Source organism: Wyeomyia smithii, chromosome 3, assembly GCF_029784165.1.
Source record: "Wyeomyia smithii strain HCP4-BCI-WySm-NY-G18 chromosome 3, ASM2978416v1, whole genome shotgun sequence".
Taxonomy (NCBI): domain Eukaryota; kingdom Metazoa; phylum Arthropoda; class Insecta; order Diptera; family Culicidae; genus Wyeomyia; species Wyeomyia smithii.
In genome coordinates, this window is record NC_073696.1 from 201515904 (window position 1) to 201522902 (window position 6999).

Genomic DNA, 6999 nt, shown 5'->3' on the forward strand with positions numbered 1-6999 from the left:
TTCATCGATGTCGATCCCCAGGCAGCTGCGAATGTCTTTAGGCTGGGTCAAGATAAATTCTCTTTGCTAGGACTGTATGATGTCATCGTACTCCTTCTGGCTTAAATACGCTACCAGCATATCATGGACATAAAGAAAAATGAAAGCTATCTTAGCTTATCGGAATCCAACGGCTTGAATCCTATCTACTTAGAAGTGTTTTAGGTTCAATATTCAGCAGATAAGCGTTTTTCAGTCCGGTAGTTGCAACTCCAGGTAGTCTTCGCGCTAATGTACTTTACAATCATATCTTTCCTGGCGGCAATCGTTAGCAGAGCATGTAGTATAATCCGTTTCGCTACAGGTGTGATATCTTCAAAAAAGTCTTGTTCATACACCTACTGCAGTACCCAACTGGTTGTGTACCTAATAGTAGATCGGCTTTCATTCTCCTGGTGTCATCCTCTTACAGGGTGTTCAATAACAAGACATTTTTTCGTGGAGCGTAAAGACACTTCACAATTTGCAATATTCTTACCTCTATGTTGTAAGGACACCATAGTCCGGACCCTGGCTGGGAGCACCTTCCCTTTGTGCTGTTTGACGAGCTTGAAACGTTTTCCAGAAGAATCGCACACGGCACATACCTGTCTATCGGCAGATCGTCGAAGATCTTGAAAATGAACTTCTCAACTTGGTTTATAGTGCTCATTTTTTGTTCACTCTGCTTAGCAAGCATGTTCGACTCTACATAAAAGTCCAGGGGATAAAGGTTCGGGGAGTAGGGGGGTCACAAAATCTTACCGAGAAAATCGTACGCTTGTACGATATTCACCGTATGGGCTGATGTCCCGTCTTGTTGAAAGACGTAATTATCCTTCCCGTAGAACTCCCGAAGAGCCGGGGTCACAACCTGCTACAGAACTTCGGTCTATAGTATTTTCACGTTTTAATCGATAGACATCAGTGGGAGCTTTCCACGCCTGGATACGGCGGGATGTTTGTGTGGACCAGGCATGGGGAAACCACAGCACTCCAAAGCGCATGTGGCCCATCTGCTAACAAACACAGCACGCAGGGCATTTCGTATTACCCTTCGTCGCGAGCTCAAGACAAAACACTGGGGAGCCACTCGTAAACACGCCAACCGAGGATTTTTAACTTCGGCACATGAGGCAACCGAGGGCTTGCAGTTTCGGGGAACACACAAGCATTAGTCGCCACGAAGAGATTGACAATGGAATAATAATGGATAGTTGGATGTTAGCAAACGCATACAACCACCTGCAATATTTTTTTCATATGTACTTTTGAAAAACTGAAGCGTTTGAGAAAACACGTGTAGGCATGCGGGCTCCCGAGGGCTCACGAAGTTGAAAACACTCGGGTTTGTGTTTGCCGAATCTTTCGAAGGGCTGTTTTATCTAGAGCACTGCGGGTTTTTCGTTTTGTATACGCACTGAAGGGCAATCTAAATACCCTCCGTGGCATCGCTTGAAACACACACGCGGGTGGTGTGGTGGGCTTAGCCATGCCTGGTGTGGACATAGCTGCCTTCTATTGCTCGCTCTCTGGCGCACTTACTGCTTCGTGATAAAACCTGCGCACCAAGTCTAGACTCTTCTCTTCACACAGTATTCTAGTCTGGTATCTTTCGGGTGCAACTCGTTGCGTAGTCGTACCTCAACTGCCGTGGGCTCCTCCTGCAACAGATCTTCATCAATAGAACTATCCTCGTATTTTTGACTTTCTTGGAAATCATCTGTTGCATCTTCGTTCTTGTCATTCTCCGCTTCCTCTTGAATTTCAGCATCCTTTAGTTCATCAGATTGCGGCTGCTCGGGCTTTTTTGCAGTTGAGTTGAATTAAATCTATCCTATCCTACTTTCTCGTTACAGACCTTTTTTGTGGCTTATTTTTTTACGATAATGGTACAGACTAACCCTGTTTCTGCTAATTGCTAAGAATAGAAGTGCGGCATACAGCAGACACCCGGGCATATCTTACAATGGATCAACGATTCTGGTTGTAGTGAGGAAGTCCATACAGGAAAAAAACCCTGATTATATCCTTCTCCATCCAGTATTCAACAAATCTTCACGGGTACGCTTAAAAAACTCATCGTTTACCTTCCAATTTACAAGCAAAAAACGTAGAAATGTTGCTACATATTGTCGCCGTTCGTGTATCGCATCACACACTGCTGATAAAAAGGTACTACTATGATATTGAGTTTTTTCCATGCTTTTTACGCCGAGGTCATATCCCGGATGAGAGCTTGCTGCTGTTTCTAAGCAGCATTTCCGGTCTTTGATTCCATAGCAGCAAATTCTTCTGGTGGTTCTCTTGGGTTCACGAAACGACAACAATTTACAACAACTGCTCAACGGTATGCTCCCAACGGCCGTGATTCTGGTTGCCCAGCTTCTCCACTCTGGTGCGATTCTTATACTTATTCAGCCAAAAATCATTGGAAATATCTTGAGCAAATTCGCTGGTCTTACTTACCTTACCAGTCAGCTCCAGGCCGAAGTGTCCCTTGCTGTTGCAAGAATTCGTCTCCATTCAACTCGGTCCATGGCTGCAGCTCGCCAGCCATGTCGTCTGCAGAGGCCCCGCAGGACGTCTTCCACTTGATCGAGCCACCTTGCTCGCTGCGCGCCCCGTCGCCTTGTTCCAGTCGGGTTGTTATCAAGAACCATTTTCACCGGGTTGTCGTCCGACATCCTAACGACATGCCCAGCCCACCGTAGTCTCCCGATTTTCGCCGTTTGAACGATGAGTGGTTCTCCCAGCAGCTGATGCAACTCGTGGTTCATCCGCCTCCGCCATGATCCATCTTCCATCTGCACTCCACCACAGATGGTACGCAACACCTTTCGTTCGAAAATCCCAAGGGCGCGAGGTTTCGTGGCCGTAGAGAACTACCGGTGTGATCAGTGTTTTGTAGATGGTTAACTTCGTGCGGCGGCGGATTTTTTTCGAGCGAAATGTCCTCCGGAGTTCAAAGTAGGCACGATTTCCTGCCATAAGGCGTCGACGAATTTCTCTGCTGGTGTCGTTGTTAGCAGTCACCAGTGAGCTCAGGTACACGAACTCGTCTACCACCTCGATTTCATCACCGCTAATATGAATTCGTGGCGGTAGGTTAACACTGTCTTTTTTGGAACCTCTTCCTCTCATGTACTTGGTCTTCGGAGCGTTTATGGCCAGTCCAATTCGTCCAGCTTTAGCCTTCAGTCTGATGTACGTCTCCGTCATCTTTTCAAGGGTTCGTGCTACAATATCAATGTCTTCGGCGAAGCCAAAGAGCTGAACAGACCTTCTAAAAATCGTGTCATTCGTGTCGATATTAGCCCTGTGTATCACACCTTCCAAAGCGATGTTGACTAGCAAGCACGATAATCCATCACCTTGCCGTAACCCTCTTCGAGATTCGAAGGGACTCGAGAGTGTCTCCGAAACTCGAACTACGCACATCACCCGATCCATCGTCGACTTGACCAACCGTGTCAGTTTATCCGGAAAGCCGTAATCGTGCATAATCTGCCATAGCTGGTCTCGAACGATTGTGTCGTATGCCGATTTAAAATCGATGAACAAGTGATGCGTGGGCACGTTATACTCACGGCACTTCTGTAGGACCTGCCGTACCGCGAATATTTGGTCCGTAGTGGCGCGGGCACCCATAAATCCCGCTTGGTATTGCCCCACGAATTCCCTTGCGAACGGTGATAGTCGACGGCACAGAATTTGAGAGAGTACCTTGTAGGCGGCGTTCAGCAACGTGATTGCGCGGTAGTTACAGCAATCCAACTTGTCGCCTTTTTTGTAGATGGGGTACACTGTACCCTCCATCCACTCCTCCGGTACTACCTTCTCCTCCCAAATCTTGGCAATAATCCAGTGTAGCGCCTTAGCCAGTGATTCACCACCGTGTTTTAACAGCTCGCTGGGGAGTTGGTCAGCGCCAGCGGCTTTATTGTTCTTCAGCCGGCCGATCTCCTCTCTAACCTCATGAAGGTCGGGGGCTGGGATTTTGTCGTCATCTGCGCATATACCGAGATCTACTACCACTCCGTCGTCGTCCTCTGCTACATCGCCATTAAGGTGCTCATCACTGCTTCCACCTGTCAATCACCTCACACTTGTTCGTGAGAAGGTTGCCGCCCAGGTCCCTGCACATGTCGGCTTGTGGCACATAGCCTTTTCGGGAACAGTTTAGCTTCTCGTAGAACTTTCGTGTGTCACGTAACCTATTAACGGCAGTTACCCGGAAAAAGTTTGCCATGGCGGACGAAAACACGCGTGTAGGCATGTTTTCGAGTTCTTTCTTCGTTTCATTTATCAATTCCTCCTCAATTTTCGTGACAAAATTGTTGGAGTCGATCTTATGCTTCAAGTTTGACCGGAAATTCTCGTTGGATGCGTTCGCCGACTTGGGTAGTACAACGAAATTCCGCCGCTCCATTTCCTCCAACGATCTCTTCGAGTAGTGGGCCAACGCCAAATCCGGCTAGAACACATGGTCTTCGCCCTTATGGTATTTATTGACAAACGACGCAACATCTGGCAGGTACTTCGTACTATCCGTTTAAAGCCAGTCCGGAGCGGAAGAAGAGCAGATTTGACATTTCCTTCTTGCTGATTGCCAGCCTCAGTAGCACCTTCTTGAGGAACTTGGTGTGTGAAATTTATTTCACCTCTGAGCTCACTTCTTTCGTGGGGGAAGTAAAATACGAAGTGCCCTGCCAGTCGTTGCTATCTAGGCTGAGATAGGTCTTGTCGTCCATCCAGTGGACGTGATTGTCATGACATGTGTTTGCAATGTACATTTTCACTGTTAGGCCGGTTGCACCACCCTCCCATCCAAGTGATGTAGCCACTTCGCTGGAGCCTCTTGTTGCTCCTGGCCGTTCTTTGACACGCACACTTCTGCACGAAGTAGCTTCACTGTTTTCGCTCTCCCGCTTAGAGTTCAACTGATTTTTTTTTATTCTCGCTTATTTTCCGTCGGTCTATTTCCGCCACTGTTGTGGCCAATTACCGACGCCCAGGGAGGCGACTCCACACCCAGGTCCCTAACTCACGACCCGTTTTTATTAACGGACCGGCGCCAACGGCTTTACTTCCTCATGCGATGGAAGGCGTGATCCCAGAGATTTTTCGACTCAGAAAATCTCCCGGTGTCGGCTAGGAATGAAGCTAGACCAGTTGGGTTGGTTGTGAGTGGATCATGCCACCTCACAACCATCGACACCTATGTCGGCGGTGGGATTCGAACCCAGGCGTCGAGCGTGGTTGGCGGAGACGTTACCAACCACACTAGGCCCCCGCTGAGTTCAACTGATAAACTGCCCATAAAAGCATAAGAGTCCCATATGACTTTTAGGCAAATTTTAGTTTATGCTGTTAATGTATCTAATTTTGTTCAAATTTTCGTATGCCTTGATGAAATTTTTGAAGTTTGTTCTAAAAAATACTGGAAAAATACCAAACCTTGTCTGTCCCATATTGAAAATAAAGGCATACCAGTCCCATTATAAGTATATATTCAATTGTCTTTTCAAATCAACATTTCACATTCGTTTTCAACTGAAAGAAAAGTTTTCACATAAAAATGTCATCGGCTTAAAAAAATGGAAACACAGTTCATGTCTGCAGAGTTTATTTAAAAGTAATGTAGAGACTGAAAACTGTTGAAATTATTGTGTTTTTTTTGGAAGAAATTCTCACCTCCAGTTTTTTTCTGGTAACTGTTTCCAGAAATCCCTCTTAACATCTGGAATGAATGGAATTAAAGTGATCAGGAGTGTGGCTGCCTTGACCGCTTTAGAATGCGTGGAGACTGATATGCTTTTATTTTATGTTAATAGAGAAAAAATAAAGGCAAACGAGTCCTATCAATTATTTCCAAGCCTGGAATTCTTTCAAAAGTCCTTAGAACTCATAGAAATATATAATGATACCCCTAATAATTATACAGTTGAATGAAACATACTTTCAGTTAAATCATAGTAATTTGCTTACAATCCAAGATTAGAACTTCATTTGCAATTTTCTCAATTGTGAGCATTTCCATATGGGACTCTTATGCTTTTATGGGCAGTAAAGCTGTCAATTTTTTTCAGCTGACACATGGCTAAGACGAACAATAACAAGACGCACAGCTCCCTGCATGTGACTGTAAACAAGGTCGAAACGCGTCCAAGAAACATCAACTCTGTCCGTATGCGTATTATAGGTCTGGCAAGACATTTCTGTAGTTGTTATTGTTAGGCTCGTATTTGATAGCACAAACTATAAATATTACACACACACACTCATTCACCATTAATGTTTCTGGGAGTCGTGCGGGGGCGCCACACTACTTGAAGTTCGCAAGGTATATGAGAAGATCTGACACTTGTGTATTATGCTATCTCGTCTTTGCTCATCAGGTATGATTGACGGTAATTTTTGTCTTTTTTTTTTTAAACGCAAGAATAAATAATCGTCTTTTTCAAGATGAGTTTGATTGAATATATGTAGATTGCTTACTACAGTGTATGGAAGGAAAAATGCGAAAATGTATAAACTTTGAAAATTGGGTTTCTGTTGGCAGTGTATTTGTTTTCGGTTTTCATTTAAGAGCTGCATCATAGCATTGGTTGCCTACAAAATTACATTATTTTTTAACAGTTTCGGAGAGGTTTGTTTACAAGGTGTTAGAAACAAAACCCTCTTGAACTGTCAATTTGTTTTTCTTTTTTTTGTGACGTACTATGATCTATTGTTTTTTTTTTTAAATTTGTGAAATTATATGCCAAGGAGTAGTGACGAGTTTGCTGCTTGCCCAAAAGACGCTGGAAGAGATTGGTAAGGTCGTAAGATGTCTTTTGGCTAAAGTCTCTTCAGGATGAATAGTGGAAGCCGAGAAGTGGACGTCCGCGCTCGCCTCCCGGCAAATTGAATCGGTATTTTTAGGGATTAAATGCTTCCCTGCGTGGAAGCCAACTTTTTTAAGAATCAATACATTAT